The sequence below is a fragment of the Zea mays genome, chromosome 9, assembly GCF_902167145.1.
Source record: "Zea mays cultivar B73 chromosome 9, Zm-B73-REFERENCE-NAM-5.0, whole genome shotgun sequence".
Classification (NCBI taxonomy): domain Eukaryota; kingdom Viridiplantae; phylum Streptophyta; class Magnoliopsida; order Poales; family Poaceae; genus Zea; species Zea mays.
This window is the reverse complement of record NC_050104.1, coordinates 129,008,325-129,026,936: the sequence shown is the minus strand read 5'-3', so window position 1 is coordinate 129,026,936 and position 18,612 is coordinate 129,008,325. Positions and strand designations below refer to the sequence as shown.

Sequence of the window (18,612 nt, the reverse complement as noted above, 5' to 3'; positions counted from 1 at the left end):
ATCGTCGTCTCCCTCTGACCGCCCGCCACCCGCCGTCGCCCTTACTGTGGTTAGGGTTCCATGGGAACCACATCGAATGAGGATAAGGTGAGACATCTTTGATTGAACCAGTACATGAGAATAAGGTGAGGATATTTTTGTCTTTACATTGTGCTTTTATTTAGTTTTGTCTTAGAGAATCATAACAGAAGGTAACAACACTTGGAACAAGAGTAGACAGAGAACATGATATCGAATATCAGGAGCAAATGTGTTGGCGACACTATGAGAGCAACTAGACATTTGGAACCTAGAACAAGGGTAATGGTACCAATTTCCCTTTTTAGTTTGTAGTTTTTTTATGTAGCAAGCAAAAAGGAAAATAGAAAAGAAAATGCAAAAAAGAAGAAAATTGAAATAAAACAAAAATAGTTTTAAAATAGCATATTTTAATTTACAAGTCTAGTTGTGATATTTATACTTTTCTTCTTTGTTTATTTTCGTACTGGACACTACATGCTTCTACTACATAGAAGAACATACATTTAAAATTTCAGCTCAATGCTAGACATTTTTTTAAAAAAACGAGTGCTATAAAAGAAAGACAGATTACAAAATAGATAATTCTCTCTGTATTTTGCCAGTCTTCAAACATCCTTTAACATATTTCGGTATATGCACTGAGTAAGGGGTTGTTTGGTTTTTATGGACTAATTTTTAGTACATAAATTGTCAAATATACAAATTAAAATTTTTAATTTCTATATTTGACATTTTAGGAACTAAAATAAAATAAAATGATGGAACTAAAAATTAGTTCATAAAAACCAAACACCCCTTAACCTTGACATCATGCATGGAGTTTTAAAAAAATGTAACTCAATCATGTCCCCAGAGAGAAGAAAAAAAAGGTCAGTTCAAATGTAGCGGCGGATCCTCGGGATTGTTTAAACCCTCTGGGAATCAAGTACTGGATTATTATACCCCGTTTTAATAAACAAGTGACATACAGAACGGATATTGTGGTCCGTAGAAGGAAAGGGCACAACCTTTCCCAAGCCTACAATTGTTCGGTCCGAGATTTGGAGAGTAAAGCATCAGAACTAATAGTGCCATTTTCTGGTCCTTATTCCATCTGTTTGGTTAGAGCACGCGAGCATGCACCTGCAGCCGTGGAGTCTCAAAGCAGGTGACATTTGGTTGACTTCCCATCACGTACCGGCTGAATAGATACAAAACTAGGGGCGCAGCCAGGCTCCCGGCATACGCAGCCTGTGGGCATCTCCGCGCAAGCAGGCGCAGGCCATGCAACTTCATGTATTTGCACGCAAAACGAGAAAGCTTTTAAGGTTGTTTTTTATTAGATTTTCTAATTAAAAGATTTAATCATCAAATCAATTTTATATTCATGATCCTCAAAATTTTACGAATAAAACTAGACTATACGTGTTGTATAATATTTGAAAAAATTATTTACGCACTCTTCTTTTATACATGTGTTCTGATGTAGATTACCAAGCACGAGATGTATTTATCTTGAATGCACTAATACAAACAACCAAACAAAAGACTATGTATGAATAGAGCCTGTGTCCAAGATATCTGGCTCCTCACATACCGGCCATGCTACCACCGTTCAGCAACCAAACAGACGGATTATTCCCCAATCATCTGGTGGGTGATGCACAAGCATTATATATAGTACAATCATCAGAACTAAGATAGGGCAGATCGGTTCCAGCCTCATACAACTCAAGAAGCATTCGGCGAATGAACCCATGGTAAAGGGTAGTGCTTTTATGATCATCTGACCATTCGGCGCATGCGCTGGATGATGATGAAGGCGGAAGAACTCCGAAGACGCCTGTTCTGTATGGAGCTCGGTCCGATCACAGTGTCAGTGGACCCATGCGATGCGACTAGCAGCTCATCCTGTTCGAGCCACTCCTGCACTGCACCTCCCAAGCTCAAAGCCTGAAACAAATGGCACACATCAGACATGTTGTAGTCTCTCAACCTTGTCACAAAACATGCATCTCTTATCTGCTCAGGTGTTATTCAGGTCCCGCTGAGCATATGATTTCAGAGTATATATATATATATTTACTACTAATTAAGTATGTATTGTAGGCGTCCACTGGTGCACGTTCTGCCGGCTCCCGCCTCGCCCGCGGATCCCCACCCTCCTCCCCAACGCCCGCGAATCCCCCACCCTCCTCCCCACCGCCGCCGCTCGACCGCGGTTTTGTCGCACTCCTTCCTTCGAGCGCTCCTCGCATCCCGCTCGCCCGCCGCGCTCGATTCCTCCTTCCTTCGATGGCGCTCCTCGCATCCCGCCCGCCCGCCGCGCTCGGCCGGCTCAACAACCTCCGCGCGCTCTCGCTCCGCTCCAACCGCGTCCTCGAGACCATCCCCAACGACGTGCTGCAGCTGCCGGGCCTCGAGGCGTTGTTCCTGCAGCACAACCTGCTGTCCGGCCCCATCCCGCCGGGAATCCAGAGGCTCGGCGGCCTCGAGCGCCTGGTCCTCTCCTGCAACAACTTGTCAGGCCCCATCCCCTTCGCGCTCAACAGCCTCACCGCGCTACGCGTGCTCAGGCTCGACGGCAACCGCCTCTCCGGAGCATTCCCAGCATCAGCATCACGGGTCTCGGCTCCTTCGACGTCTCCGACAACAACCTCAACGGCTCCATCCCCAAATCGCTCTCGCACTTCCCGCGGGAATCCTTCGTCGGGAACCTCCAGCTCTGCGGGGACCTGTTTCCGCCCTGTAGCAGCCCGTTCTTTCCCCAGCGCCGTCGCCCGGCGGGCCCGGCCCCGCGCCGGGCTCATCCAAGAAGCGGAAGCTCTCCGGGGCCACAATCGCGGGCATCGTCGTGGGCGGCGTAGTGGTGGGGCTCCTCCTCCTCATCGCCACCGTGCTCTGCGTGGTGTCCAAACGTCGTGGCGCCGACGCCCGCGACATCCACGGCAGCCAGGGGGCAGCCCCCACCGGCGTCCGACGTGGGCGGCGTCTTGACGTCCTCGTCCAAGGAGGACCTCGGAGGCGACGCGTTCGGGTCAGCCGCGACAGTCGAGGCGGCGGCGGCCGCCGCCGCATGGGAGCAGAGCCGACTGGTGTTCGTTGGGAAGGGCGCCATGTACAGCTTCGACTTGGAGGACCTGTTGCGCGCGTTGGCGGAGGTGCTGGGCAAAGGCAGCGTGGGGACGTCGTATAAGGCGGTGCTGGAGGAAGGCACGACGGTGGTGGTGAAGCGGCTCAAGGACGTGGCGGTGCAGCTGTCGGTGTTTTGTGTCCGACCGCACACCCGGGGTTGCCCCTCAAGGTGTTTTAGGAGTAGGACGGTGTCGCCGACTGTAGCTAAATGGTTCGTGTCAGATGCACAAGGAACAATGGACAGTGTTTACAGGTTCGGCCCGCTTTGAGATGCGTAACACCCTACGTCCTGGCGAGTATGCTTTGTGTAATGGGTTACAAGGTAGCTCTCTAAAGCGAGAACGTAGAGAGTTGAGGTGGATGGCTGAGTAGTGGGATCGATCTGAAGGGGTGCCCCCTAGGCCTTATATATTCGACCGTGAGGCAATACATGTGGATATGATAACAATGTGCACCTAAAAGATAGTGAACCGTTTGAGTCTATCTTCCTATGATTCTGCCGACTTATCCTCGCCTGGTTCCGTGGTACGGGGCTTCAGCGCGGGAAAGTCGGATCTTCTGTTGCGGTCGCTTGCTCAACGATGTGGGGCCGTCCGGGCTTGCACCAACCCGGCCTTATGTCGATCTGCTTTACTGGTCGTTCCTCCCCAGGCCCATGAAGGAGTGACCTTACGATTTATTGGGCCCTTGGGCCTTTCATGAGGTCTTTTACCCTTCCAGTGGACCCGGGGGATATCTGTCCCCCACAAGCCCCCGATCTTCGGGCTGATTTTGAGATAATCGGCCCAAAGATCCTAGGTCTGCCTTGCGGTCTTTGTTTATGACAAGAAATGCTTTCCAAACAGTCTGGTAAAAACGATTTCTTACTGTCTCCTTCTGCTTTGACCACCCGTAAACTGGAGCCTTGTTTCATGCTTGTGCCTTAGAGGTCGGCATTTCATATTGCAGGACCCTGAACTTCATTGGGTGCACCGGAGGTGCACCCAATGGGTGTAGCCCCCGAGCTTCGAGTGGATTTTGGGAAATAATCCACTCGAAGGTCTTCATCAGAAATTATTTTTATTCTCCACTTGCACTTTGGTTGGAGGTTAATCTTGCCTTCAATCTTGCCTTATGCCTTAGAAGCTGGTGTTGTTTTCTCTTGAAATGGTGATTCATTGGGTGCACTGGAGGTGCACCCAATGGGTGTAGCCCCGAGCTTCGAGTGGATTTTTGAAGATAATCCACTCGAAGGTCTTCATTTCGTGTCTTTTTGCTGAGAGTAATCCTTTCTTTTTTTCGAATGCCTTAGAGGTCAGCATTATGTCATCAATATTATGCTTTAGAGGTCAGCATGTATTTTGTCTTTTGTAGCCGAGTTCGTGATCCGCCCATATCTTGCTAGGTGGTGCAATTTATTTGCTCTGCGACTGATTGGACATTTGATGGACGTTTCCTGGCTAGTCTTCACGTCGCTTCTGTCGGTCAGATTTTGTACTTCACCAGCTATATTTGGCTTTCCTTTGATCCTTACTGATATCTCATTTTTGTCTTGAGGTATTCATTGCATGTCCTGCACGGATGTGACAGTTTTGAAAAATATACTGATAATTCCTGGGCGTCCCCCCAATGGGTGTGGGCAAGGGACGGCTTAGTATGCTGAGTGTTTTAGCCGGCTGCTTCTGAGTAGTAATGTGATGTGACGGCGGGTGTAATCATATCGCCCGCGCGGTTGACTGGAGTCCCAATGGGTGTTGTGTTGCGTGAAACGGCGTCAGCCGCCTGACGTATCTTCAGACGGGTTGAAGCGTATATTGAATACTTTGCGACTGTTCAGTGACCGTGGTAGGAGGTGAGCGGTTGCCTTCTTCCTCTATAAATAGTGCCTCTGCCTCTCTGGTTTTTTCACATCTCTTGTTGTTCTCCGCTGCTTGCTTTCTTCCTCTTCTTTCATTTCCACCATGGGCAAGAGCAACAAACACAAGCGCGAGCCGACTCCTCCCTCGGAGGATTTTGGCGACTCGGAATACTCGGAGGAGGAGTTCTCCTCCGAGACCGAGGGGTCTCCGGCTCCCGTCTCTCCCCCGACGTCGTCCGACGATTCGGACGACTCCCAGGGGATTGCCGTTGAGGTCTGGACTTACATCCGGGCCATCGAGCGCTCTGGGCTCGAAGGCTCGGATGAGTCGGAGTACTCCTCGGACGAGGAGGACTTGTCTGAGGAGGACGGTGGCGGCGATGGCGAGGACGATGACGATGACGACGACGACGACGGAGACAATGGCGGCGATGACGGTGACGGCGACAGCAAGGGTGGCAACGGCGACAGCAGCAGGGGCAGCAACGGTGGCGGCAGCAGCAAGGGCAGCAACAGGGCCAGTGGCTAGATGCCACTGGTCTTTAGATGTTAGTATAGTATAGTGAAATAATGTAGTAGTATTTAGTAGTGTAGAGTAGTATAGTGTAGTGTAGTAGTAGTAATTGTAGTAGTAGTAGTAGTAGGGAAGTATCAACTCATGATGAGTTGATTTGTAAGTATGATAGCTTCCCTTAATGAAAAATGGTTTCGTCTCTTCTGTGCTGATTACTTTGCTTCGTAGTCATTTAATCTCTGTCGTGATATTTATTGCCCGTGATGTTCTCTATCTGCTATGATTATGGCGTAGCTTGGAGTTCTTGAATCATTCCTCCACCCGCCTTATTTGTGAAGTTGACTCCTTTAGAATAGTAATTAAATAACTCGGGCATCATATCGACGCTTTTGGGGGTGATGGCCGAGCTATTTTTGTCAACATTTACGCATTTGAAATAGCGTCCGAGTGATGACGAAGCCATGTCAGCGTCGGAATGACTGATGACCGCGTCGGCGCTTTTAGAGGTAACAGCCGAGCGACTGAAGACGATGCCGGTGTTTCAGAGGTAACTGCCGAGCGACTGAAGACGGCGTCGGCGTTTTAGAGGTAACTGTCGAGCGACTGAAGACGACGTCGGCGTTTTAGAGGTAACTGCCGAGTGACTTGAGGACGACGTCAGAGTTTTAGAGATAACTGCCGAGCGACTGAGGGCAACGTTGGCGTGTTAGAGGTAACCGCCGGATGACTGGTGGTAACGTCGGTGTTTTAGAAATAACAACCGAGTTAGAACGGGCTGTGTCGGCCACTTTGAGGATAATAGCCGAGTGATGATGTGGCACAATGCGGTTTTAGAAGTAACCGCTGGGTGACAACGTGGCACGCCGGTGTTTTGGACGTAACTACCGGGTGCTGACTGGGCGCTTTTGGAAACGGTATCTGACTCAGGAATATCCCATAAGTACTGCGCTTTCAACCGCCTCTGCTTTCCGTGCCCTAGTTCTTGCTTTCCTGCCTCCAGATCCTCTCTGCGATTCGGCTCTCGCTCTGTTCGCCAGTAGAGTTGAGATGGCGCCCAAGCGAAAAGCCTCGAGTTCATCCGCCGCGGTGATTCCCCCCATTGACCCCAACAGCCAGTTGCCTTTCGTAGGTAACCATATGTCTGTTGTCTCTAAGCCTGACCTTCTCCATTTCATGTCCATCGAGGTCCTTCCCCCGAGGGAGCTCTGTTCTTGGCGGATTTGCCATGGGGTCACTTTTCCGACAAAGGATACCCACAAATCCGTGATTTATGTTCCTTTTCTTCTCCGCGGTCTCGGTCTTCCCATTTCTCCCTTTTTTCCGTGGCCTCCTTGATTTCTATCGTCTTAATTTGACCCATCTGAATCCCAATTCCATTCTGCAAATTTCCATTTATGTTCATTTATGCGAAGCTTTTCTTGGCGTGCTGCCACATTTTGGATTGTGGAAGTATTTGTATCATTGTCGCCCTGGAATGGCCGGGGGGCAACATCAGCTGGTTGGGGGTGCTAGTTTGGAGATGCACCGTGGGAGGAAGACTGAATATCTTGAAATCCCTCTCAAAGACAGCATCAAGGGATGGCGCTTGGAGTGGTTTATTGTTGAGAACCACAGAAATTCTCTCCCCCCACGGTCGGGAAGACAGCCGGATGTTCGCACTCCAAGTTGGACCGAGTCCCCCATGGATCAGGAGGTAGCTGAGGCAGGGGCTTTGCTAGCTGAAGTTGGACTGCTGAAAGAGAGGGGTCTGACTGCTGAGGCTGTGGTTGCTGATTTTGTCTTCAAGAACATTCAGCCGTTGAAGGACAGGGCATACCCGGCTTATCTGTACCGAGGCCTAGCTGACTCAACTCGGGTTACCAACAGAAGAATTCCCTCTATAGACTTGGTGAACCGACTTGAGATGATTCTTAGAGGCAAGGTATCAAATGTTGGTGCCCCAGTGGCATACTCAGCCTGGAACCTGCCTCCTCCCAAGGCCTTCACTCTTTTTGTGTCGAATCCACCTGTCGCTGATGGCGGTTTGGGCCTTAGAGTGCGACCCTCTGCTGAAGAAGTTAGCGCCTTGGTTGCCTCGCTCGGGGAAATTCTTGATGATGAACGGCAGGTCCACTTTGAGGTGCCTTTGGATCCTAGTGATGCAGAGATAAGTGCTATGCTCGATATGCTGGCTGAGGACTCTTCTGATGCTGCTCTTGCTGGGACATTGGTGGTGGCACCTCTCCCAGAAGCTGGTATAACCTTGGATATTCAGAAGCCTGTCAGTGTTCGCCCGAGACGCCCTTGCCGAGCCAATCAACTTGATTCTCCTGCTGATGAGCAGAAAAAGTAAAAGAGATGTCTTCGGCGAGTATCTAGTTTGGATCGGGATGCTGGTCCTTCGGTTCCTGCTACTGAGGAAGTTCCCGTGCCTGAGTTTACTGACGCTGATCCCAATGGGGGTGTTCCATTTGCTGCTGACCCCAATGGGGGTGCACCATCTGCTGCTGACCCCAATGGGTGTGCTCCATCTGCTGCTGACCCCAATGGGTGTGTTGTCTGTGTTGCTGATGAAAACGACGGGGAGGAAGAAGATGAGGTCCCTTTGACTCGGAAGAACAGTCGGCAGTATGTCGCCAATGGGGGAAGTAGTGGAGTTCCTTCTCCTGCTCTGTCTGCCCTTATTGGTCTACAAGAATTGTCCCTGGCAAACTTTGATCAGACTCTTGAAGATATGGTTCTAGAAGATCTGTTTTCAGAGCCAGCGGATGATGGTGTGACGGAGGTTTGTGCTGATGTGTTCAACGCTGGGTTGGGGTCATCCCGCGCCTCATCGACCTTAGAGCGCGGTCTTGAGGGTCAGGAGACTGACTTGGATCGTCTTGGTCTTATGGAAGTAACTGAGGGACCTTCAGCCTTAGAGGCGGCTACTGCGGAGAACTTGGTCCTCAAGGATGGTGTTGACACTTGCCCAGCCCCCGAGGATGTTGCCGGGGATGACTCGGCTCGGGTGGGAAACGCAAGCCACTGCCCAGCCCCCGAGGGTACTGCCGGAGATGATCCGGCTCAAGTGGGTAGCGCAAACTATAGCCCAGCCCCCGAGGGTGTCCGAGCGGAGTCTCCCTCTTGTACTTCCATGGATGTTCACGCAGGATCTTCTCCGCGCTCCGGTTGCATGGTGGTAGCCCAAGCTTTGGGCCAGGGAGTCGCTTTAGAGGCTAGCGTTCCCGCTGACCAAGTTTTGGGCTCTGTTGATGGTACCGAGTTGGTCCTTGCTGGTTCATTGCAAGCTGCTTCGGGTGGCGACCTTATGCCAGGTCATCAATTGATCTCTCACGATTTGGGAGTCCCTTCGTTCTTCTCCAATCTCCAGGTACTGTGATATATTCTGGCCTGACTTTTACACCGTACGAACTGCTGTCATTACGCTCATCTGTTCTCCATATCAGGCATTGGTGGACGGGATGGCTAGTCAGCTGAGGTTGCAAGGTGTTTCTATTCCAGAAGGAGCTTCGTCTCTGGCACGTTGGAATCCGGTGTTGCTCGAACATCGTGTCTCTGACTTGGAGGCGACGAATGCTGGTTAGTACTCTTTTGCTTCTCTTCGTCTACCTTATTGAACTGCTTTACACTTTGACTCTTTTTGCTTGATTGTCTCTTGCTAGATATGGCTCGGCAGATTTCCATTCTTGAAGAAAAACATTCTCAAGGTCAGGCTGAACTGGTCCAGCGGTGTTCTGATTTTGAGGAAAAGTATTCTCAAAGCCAGACTGAGCTGGCCCAGGTCTCTGCTGCTCTAAATGACGCTAAGACGCTGAACTCTACTCTTCGCGCTCAGCTTGATTCTGAAAAGGTGACTTGTGAAACTGTGCCTTGTATTGTTGTGTTCTTATTTCTTGCTTGATGTTTGAAGGAGTTGATTCTTGTTTGCAGGAAGAAAAAAGTGCCCTTGTCGCTTCTCACGACAATCTTGACAGACTGTATCGTGATTCTAGCAACTCGTTGACCATCCTGGAGAGGAGCCATCGCTTTACCATGGAGGAGTTAGACAATCATCGTTGTAAGCTACAGGAATCCACGGATGATGTGATCCGTCTCAGGCAGTTGATATCGGCTAAGGATGCTGCTATCAAAGAATTCCATGCTTCCAAGAAATCCATCGCCCAGGAGCTAGAGACCGCTCAATTGACTGCCAAAGTTGCTGAAGAAACTTCCATTACTCTGAGAGCCTAGCGCGACAGAGCCATGGATAAAGCCATTCGCGCGGGGCGAATCTTGATGAGGAGACCCGGCGTGGTTGTTCCTGAAGACATAAGGGCTGACGTGAACGCTGCTCCTGATTCCTCAAGTCGCCCTTCTTCGTCGGTTGCTCCTGAGAAAGATATTGCAAAATAGAGAAATATTTTGCGTGCTTTGAGCGCGCGGTTAGCATGGTCGGATATTTGTTAGAGGACACCAGTTCAGCATTTGAATGATATTGCTACTCTCCTATTGTTTTAGAATTCAACAGTACGTAAATTTGCAGTAGTAAAATGCTGCGTGATGGTTTTGAAACTTGTTTACGGGGTATAGAAGTCACCCCTATATGAGTAATCGTAAGCATGCGAAATCGCCTTAAGTTGTTGCTGACTTAAATCGATTGCTTTTGTTAATAGGGCATGGTGATCACCCTGAGTTGAGTAAGCGCGAGCGTGTTGCACCGTCTTAAGTCGTTGCCGACTTAAGCCGATTGCTCTGTTAGTAGGGCATAGTGGTCACCTCGAGTTAAGTAAGCGCGAGCATGTTGCACCGTCTTAAGTCGTCGCCGACTTAAGCCGATTGCTCCATTAGTAGGGCATAGTGGTCACCCCGAGTTAAGTAAGCGCGAGCATGTTACACCGTCTTAAGTCGTTGCCGACTTAAGCTGATTGCTCCGTTAGCAGGGCATAGCGGCCACCCTGAGTTAAGTAAGCACGAGCATGTTGCACCGTCTTAAGTCATTGCCGACTTAAGCCGATTGCTCCGTTAGCAGGGCATAGTGGTCACCCTGAGTTAAGTAAGCGCGAGCATGTTGCACCGTCTTAAGTCGTTGCCGACTTAAGCCGATTGCTCCGTTAGCAGGGCATAGTGGTCACCCTGAGTTAAGTAAGAATGCAAGTCAATCATGAGCAAACTGAGTATTCTTGAAGCCTTTCTTTATTGATGACATATTTCCCATTTTACAGAGTACATTGTCGTCTCGATAGCTTTTGAAATACAACTAGGGATAAAACTTCCTGAGGTGTTCTATATTCCAGGAGTTCCCAATTTCTGTGCCGTCCATTTGAGTGAGACGATATGATCCCGGCCGAGTGACTTCTGCTACTATGAATGGTCCTTCCCATAAGGGCGATAACTTGTGCCGTCCCTCCCCCGTTAGAATTCGGCAGAGGACGAAATCTCCCACTGAAAAGGATCGTTGTCGCACGGCCTTGTCGTGATAGCGTCTCAGAGTCTGCTGGTTCTGTGCCGATTGAATTACTACGTTCAGCCGCTCTTCTTCGAGTACATCAACATCTTCCAGCCTAGTTGCTTCGGCCTCTGCTATGCTTTCAAAGATCAACCTTGGCGCCCCAAACTTGAGATCAGCAGGTAGTACTGCCTCTGACCCATAGACCATGAAGAAAGGAGTGTTTCCATGAAGAGCTCAGCTAGGTTGGGTTCTTAGGCTCCAAACAACGTAGGGCAATTCCCTTATCCACTTTCCTGCGAACTTTTCATTTTTATCGAAGACCTTTTTCCTGAGTGCCTCCAATATCATCCCATTAGCTCGTTCGACCTGCCCGTTGGCTCTCGGGTGTGCTACCGAAGCGTACTTGACCTGAATGCTTTTTTGCTCGCAGAAATCGAAGAACTCTGAACTTGTGAAGTTGGATCCCAGGTCGGTTATGATACTGTTCGGTATTCCGAACCTGAATATTATGTCTTGTATGAATTCCATGGCTTTAGCTGAGGTTAAAGAAGCAATGGGTTTGAACTCTATCCATTTAGTGAATTTGTCGATTGCTACCAGCATGTGGGTGTATCCTCCTTGAGCTTTCTTGAAAGGTCCAATCATATCTAGCCCCCAGCATGCGAAGGGCCAAGTCATCGGTATGGTCTGCAGTTGCTGTGCTGGTAGATGTTGTTGCTTTGACAAGTACTGGCAAGCTTCGCACCTCCGAACTAACTCGACAGCATCACTTTTTGCCGTTGGCCAATAGAATCCCGACCTGAAGACCTTCCCGACCAGTGTCTTGGACGCTGCGTGTATTCCACATTGTCCAACATGGACCTCATCTAGAAGTCGCTTCCCAATAGATGAGAGGATGCATTTCATGAAGATGCCTGATGCGCCCCTTCTGTATAGTGTCTCCCCAATGAGCGTGTAGTGAGATGACTGTCTAGCGATGCGCTCGGCTGCATTTTTATCGTCTGGTTCCTCTTCATTCTTTATATATCTGATGATCAGCCTTCTCCAGTCGTCGGAGCCTGGCTCTGGTTGATTCATGATATTACACTCTTCTGCCTGATCCATTGAGATGCTTGGCTGTGGTATTTCTTGTACAAAGACTCCGGGTGGGACCTGAGTTTGACTGGATCCTAACTTGGACAATACATCGGCTACCATGTTTCGATCTCTTTCTACATGATGAAATTCCAGACCTTCAAATTTATCTTCTAGTTTTCGGACGGCCGTGCAGTATTTTCCCATTGAATCATTCGAACAGTCTCATTCTTTGTTTATCTGGCTTATGACTACCAAAGAATCTCTGTATACCATCAGTCTCTTGATGCCTAATGATATGGCGATGTTCAGTCCATGGATCAAAGCTTCATACTCGGCTGCATTGTTAGAGGCTGGAAATAGCAACTGGAGGGCATATTTGAGGTGCTCGCCTCCAGGTGCGATGAAGAGGATTCCCGCGCCTGCTCCCTGCAGCTTCAGCGAGCCATCAAAATACATCTGCCATACTTCTGCAATTTCTGGGTTCTCTGTTACTTGTTGTTCAGTCCATTCTGATACGAAGTCAACCAATGCTTGAGTTTTGATGGCAGTGCGAGGTCGAAATTCAATGTCATGAGATCCCAGCTCACAAGCCCACTTGCTATTCGGCCAATGGCTTCCTTGTTGTGAAGAATATCCCCTATCGGAAAACCAGTGACTACTATGACTTTGTGGTCGTCAAAGTAGTGATGTAGCTTGCGGGCAGTTAGAAGTACTGCATATAATAGCTTCTGAACTTGAGGATACTTTTTCTTCGAGGGACCCAGAACTTCACTGATGAAATAAACAGGATGTTGCACTGGGTAGGCATGTCCTTCTTCTGCTCGCTCGACTACCAACGCGGTGCTTACCACGTGAGTCGTGCAAGAGATATACAGCAACAGATCTTCGGTTGGTTGAGTTGATGTGGCTCGCCGTGGCGGCTTCAGTACTGGTGGCGTTGTCAAGAATTTTTTCAGTGCATCTAGAGCTTCCTGTGCTTCTGAAGTCCACTGAAACTTATCCACTTTCTTGAGTAGCTTGTAAAATGGTAAACCTTTTTCTCCCAGCCTGGATATAAATCTGCTCAGAGCTGCCATACATCCGGTAAGTCGCTGAACCTTCTTTTGTGATCGTGGTGCCTCCATTTTCAGGATAGCTTCAATCTTATCCGGATTAGCTTCAATTCCCCGGTGGCTGACAATAAATCCGAGTAGCTTTCCTACTGGTACGCCAAAGACACATTTTTGGGATTAAGCTTCCATCGATACCGCCGCAGGCTGTTGAAAACCAGCTGTAAGTCTTCGATGAAGTTTTCCGAGTTCTCCGTTTTGATTACCACATCATCTACGTAAGCTTCCACACGCTTGCCCCAGTGATCGGCTAAGCATGTTTGAATGGCTCTCTGATAAGTCGCTCCAGCGTTTTTGAGGCCAAACGGCATGGAGGTATAGCAAAAAGCACCGAATGGAGTGATGAATGCTGTTTTTTCCTCGTCTTCCTTTGCCAAACTAATCTGATGGTATCCGGAATAGCAGTCTAGGAAAGACATCACAGAACATCCAGCGGTGGAGTCTACCACCTGATCTATCCTAGGGAGCCCGAAGGGGTCCTTTGGACAATGTTTGTTGAGATCTGTATAGTCGACGCACATGCGCCAATCCACTTTATTCTTTTTGAGTACAAGAACAGGGTTGGCTAACCACTCGGGATGTAACACCTCTCTAATAAACCCAGCCGCGACCAAGCGAGCCATCTCAGCGCGAATGGCCTCTCTTTTGTCGGGCGTGAAGCGACGTAGTTTTTGCCGAATCGGCCTTGCCTGGGGGTAGACCTTCAATTTGTGCTCGGCCAGTTCTCTCAGGACTCCCGGCATATCCGCAGGTTGCCACGCGAATACGTCTCGGTTGTCTTGCAGAAACCGGACGAGCGCGCCTTCCTATTTATCGTCCAGGCTGGAGCTGATGATGGCGGTCTTGCGTTCATCAGCAAACCCCAGGTTGATCCTTTTAGTTTCTTCAGTCGGCCGCATAGAGGTCGCGGCTTGAGCTTCATTCGCCGGTGCCGCAAGGTCTTCCTCAGGCTTAGAGTTCGCCTGCGCTGAAGAAGTCGGCGATGGTTTTGTGGTGAGGGCTGCTTGGATGGCCACTCGAAAACATTCTGCAGCGCCTTGGAAGTCAGCGCGTACAGTTATGATTTGTTGTGGTCCTGGCATCTTCAATATCATGTACGTGTAATGCGGGATGGCCATGAATTTTGCCAATCCTGGCCTCCCGATGATGGCGTTGTACCCGCAGTCGAAGTTGGCCACTTCGAACCTCAGGAACTCGGTTCTGTAGTTCTCCGGAGTTCCGAAGGTGACGGGCATGTAGATGTGGCCCAGCGGGTATTCCCCTTCAGTCGGCATGATACCGAAGAAAGGAGTGTCTGACTCACGGAGCTCTTTGAGGTGAACTCCCAAGCCTTAGAGTGTCCGGGGGAAGGTGACGTTGATGCTGCTCCTCCCGTCCACTAACACCTTTTTCACCCTGCTCTCTCGGATCACCGGATCGACGAGGAGCGGGTATTTGCCTGGGTGGTCGAAGTTGAGCCATTGATCTGCCCGAGTGAAAGTGATCGGGTGCTCCGACCATCGGTACGGAGCGGGAGGACCGGTGGTCGCCATCAATATCTGGCGATCGTTGAGCTTTTGTTGTCTTCTGTTGTCCTGCGATCCGTGTCCGCCGAAGATGACGTTGACCTCCCTGTCAACACGTGGGAAGGCTCCTCCTCCTCCCTCCTCCTGCTGCTGGGGTTGTCGTGGTTCTTCTGGTCCTCCCCACGGCGGAGGAGGAGGTAGAGGTTGGAAGGGTCGGCCGTGTCCGACGGAGTGCTTGAAGTCCCTGCAGTTCCGAAGGGTGTGGCGCATGTCCTTGTGGTACAGGCACTGGGCGTCAAGGATGTCGTCTAGCGTGTGCTCGCCTCCGCGAGGTCCTCCCTAGGCGCGAGAGGTAGGTGGTCCGGCGGCGTGCACTTCTTCGTGCGGTCTCTTCTCCCAGCGTTTGTCGGGTTGCTGGTTCGCGTCACGTCGTGGTGCTGCCGGTGCGGGCTTCGCTCCCCCCAATGAGGTCTTGAGCTCGCTCGCCGGCGGTGATGTAGAGGTCGGCTTCCCGGAACAACTGCTCGGAGGTAGTCGGCGCTTTTTGCAGTATGGCTCGGACGAAGGCCGAGTCATTGGATCCTCTGTAGAAGTCCTCGATCACGGCCGCCTCCGTGACCTCGGGGATACGATTTCTCATGGTCTGGAACCTTTTGAGGTATGACCGGAGAGTTTCGTCCCCCCGACGCTTGATGGATTTGAGGTCCCATGGTTGCGCTGGTTTGTCGGAGAGGGACTGAAAGTTGGTGGTGAAGCGTCGACTGAAGTCGCTCCAGTCGTCGATGCAGTGTCGAGGTAGATGTCGTAGCCATTGCAGTGCGTCTTGCCCGAGGACAATGGGTAAGTACGCAGTCATCACGTCCTCGGATGCTCCGGCGGCTCAGGCGGTGGTGGTGTAGACGGCCAGCCAGCCTCCTGGATCCTGCTTAGGTTCATATTTGTCGACATTGGATACCTTGAAGTTAGGGGGCCACTGAATGGCCCTAAGGCGTGGAGTAAGGGCTGTCACTCCACACATGTCCTCCTGTCGTCGGGGATGATGTTTGTCCCGGGGAGGGGAGTAGTTGTTGTGGTTCCTCGACCGTCCCCGGGTAGTACCGCAGTCGAGGCCGTTGCTGACTCGGTTCTGGTGGCCTGACTTCGAGCTGGGATGCCATGATCCCTGTCGTACTCCTCCCGGCGGCGGATCTCATTCTCATGCCGTCGTTCACGTGAAGCGTTGATGGAGCTTCGCGCGTCCCGGCGACTGTTGATGGCGTGTCGTAGATCGTTCGGCGGGTGAGCGAGCGGTAGAAGATGGTTGGCTGCCTGGGTGAACAGTCGTCGATAGCCCTCGGCGTCGGGAGTCCGAGGGAGTCCATCAGCTATCCGAGCTAGTACCCCTCCGACTTCACTCGGCGTGTTCATGGCTCGGGCGAAGTCGGGATTCAGGTTGCGCCCGAAGAGGGGATTTTCCCGGCGCTGCCTCGCGTCTTGCTCGGCTTGTTCCTGAGCTCGTCGGCGATCACGTCGGGGGGAGTTCCTTCGTTCTCTGAAGACGCGTTCCTCCGGAGTTTCTCCTATCTCCGAGACCTCGTCCCGCGAAACAGGTTGCTCCGGATCCCGTTCTCCGGCCTCGTGATGTCGCCGAATATTTCGGCGCCGGTTTCTCCGTCGGCGGGATTCCCGCTGAGGTGGTTCTTCTCCGGCCGCGGTCGGCTCGTCGTAGGAGACGGGGGGCGACTCCACTCTCCCGATGAAAAGAACGTCGGGGTAGAATGGTGCGGCTGTCATGGCGATCTTCTTTCCGTTCTCCTTTGAGGGCGGAGGCACGGAAAGAACAACTTGCTTCCTCCTGGTCTCTTTCTTCCTTGCGATCTGTGTCCATTCTTTCGTCGGGGAAGTAGACAGTGGAGTTCTCCGGGTCAGCGAGCCCTCGGCCCCTGGCTTTCTGAAGGCGATCTTTTTCCGGAAGCTGGAGGTTGCGCTTCTCCGATATTTTCGAAGTTTGTTGGAGGAGACTTCTTTTTCGGTGGATCTGCAATGCGGTGTAGAGTTCCCTCTTCATCTGCTATGGATGAGATCGTTCCAAAGCAGAATACGGATCCGGGACGGAGGGTGATCTTGCTGTGGAAGGTGATGGCCATTGAGCTAGCTTAGATCGTCGACACACCCCCTACCTGGCGCGCCAGCTGTCGGTGTTTTGTGTCCGACCGCACACCCGGGGTTGCCCCTCAAGGTGTTTTAGGAGTAGGACGGTGTCGCCGACTGTAGCTAAATGGTTCGTGCCAGATGCACGAGGAACAATGGACAGTGTTTACAGGTTTGGCCCGCTTTGAGATGCGTAACACCCTACGTCCTGGCGAGTATGCTTTGTGTAATGGGTTACAAGGTAGCTCTCTAAAGCGAGAACGTAGAGAGTTGAGGTGGATGACTGAGTAGTGGGATCGATCTGAAGGGGTGCCCCCTAGGCCTTATATATTCGATCGTGAGGCAATACATGTGGATATGATAACAATGTGCACCTAAAAGATAGTGAACCGTTTGAGTCTATCTTCCTATGATTCTGCCGACTTATCCTCGCCTGGTTCCGTGGTACGGGGCTTCAGCGCGGGAAAGTCGGATCTTCTGTTGCGGTCGCTTGCTCAACGCTGTGGGGCCGTCCGGGCTTGCACCAACCTGGCCTTATGTCGATCTGCTTCACTGGTCGTTCCTCTCTAGGCCCATGAAGGAGTGACCTTACGTTTTATTGGGCCCTTGGGCCTTCCGTGAGGTCTTTTACCCTTCCAGTGGACCCGGGGGATATCTGTCCCCCACAGCAGCGGCGCGAGTTCGACGCGCACATGGAGGCGCTCGGCAGGGTGGAGCACCGGAACGTGCTCCCCGTTCGCGCCTACTACTTCTCCAAGGACGAGAAGCACCTCGTCTACGACTACCTCCCCAACAGCAGCCTCTTTGCCATGCTCCACGGTCAGTGTCCAACCTCTTTTCATCCTCGCGCTTGCATTGCGTCGCCGTAGCGTAGCTGCTGCACTGTCTGCGATTTGCCTTGCTTGTTTTTGTGTCGTGTGGCTGGGGTTTTTTTACTACGGCGAGTCCACGAGGGGAGGATCCGGCGAAGACTCGAGAATTCCAAGTCCAAGTCGTCGTCTCGGATAGCAGGATTGGCACCACTCATTCATTCGCGCATTGGGAACGAAGCATTTACCAAAAAGAAACCGTGCAAGATTGCGTGAGGCATTCACCGTCATTGCGTCTCCTTCTCAATTGAAATTTGGTCAAGTACGATGTGGCACCCTGCGTCATCACGCCGTCCGTTGCATTCGCCCGCGACGAGACAGCGGATAGATGCCCAGATATTTGGCTCTACTACTGGTCGGGTCGACGAGGAGAGGAGGACCGCGAGCGCGTGGGGTAGGTGGTCACGACGACAAGAAGTAGATCCCGGCGGTCAGTAGATCCTACAGCGCCTCCCATCCGCGACCTCCCTCAGTCCCCGGCCACGCCAGCAACGCCTCCCAGATTCTCCCCCGTCCATCCCGCCCCCGCCCATGATCCCCACCCCAAGCTCCCCTCCGTGACCCCATCCATCTCGCCGCCGTCCACGACCTTAGTATGCGCCCTTCCATCGGACTCCCTTCGATGGAGCAGTGAAAGGGAAATAGGCTTACACCTTTTCCTAAATTGATTTTGGTGGTTGAATTGCCCAACACAAATAATTGGACTAACTAGTTTGCTCTAGACTATGAGTTCTACAGGTGCCAAAGGTTCACAACAAACCAATAAAAAGACCGACAAAGGATTCAAATAGAGAGAGCAAAAGTCAATCGAAGTGTGCCCTGGTCTGGCGCACCGGACTGTCCGGTGCACCACCGGACAGTGTCCGGTGCACCAGGGTCTCCAACTCCGAACTGCTCACCTTCGGGAATTCTGGAGGTCGCTCCGCTATAATTCACCGGACTGTCCGGTGTGCCAGCGGAGCAACGACTACTTCGCGCCAACGGTCGTCTGCAGAAGGCATTAAATGCGCTACAGTGCGTGCCAGA

The 18,612-nt window shown here is 51.3% G+C and overlaps 1 pseudogene; it reads left to right on the top strand.

Annotated features, from left to right (window-relative positions):
* Nucleotides 1-1,602: 1,602 nt before the first annotated feature.
* On the top strand, nt 1,603-18,377 carry LOC103640275 (probable inactive receptor kinase At2g26730; annotated as a pseudogene).
* The last annotated feature ends 235 nt before the right edge of the window (nt 18,378-18,612 follow it).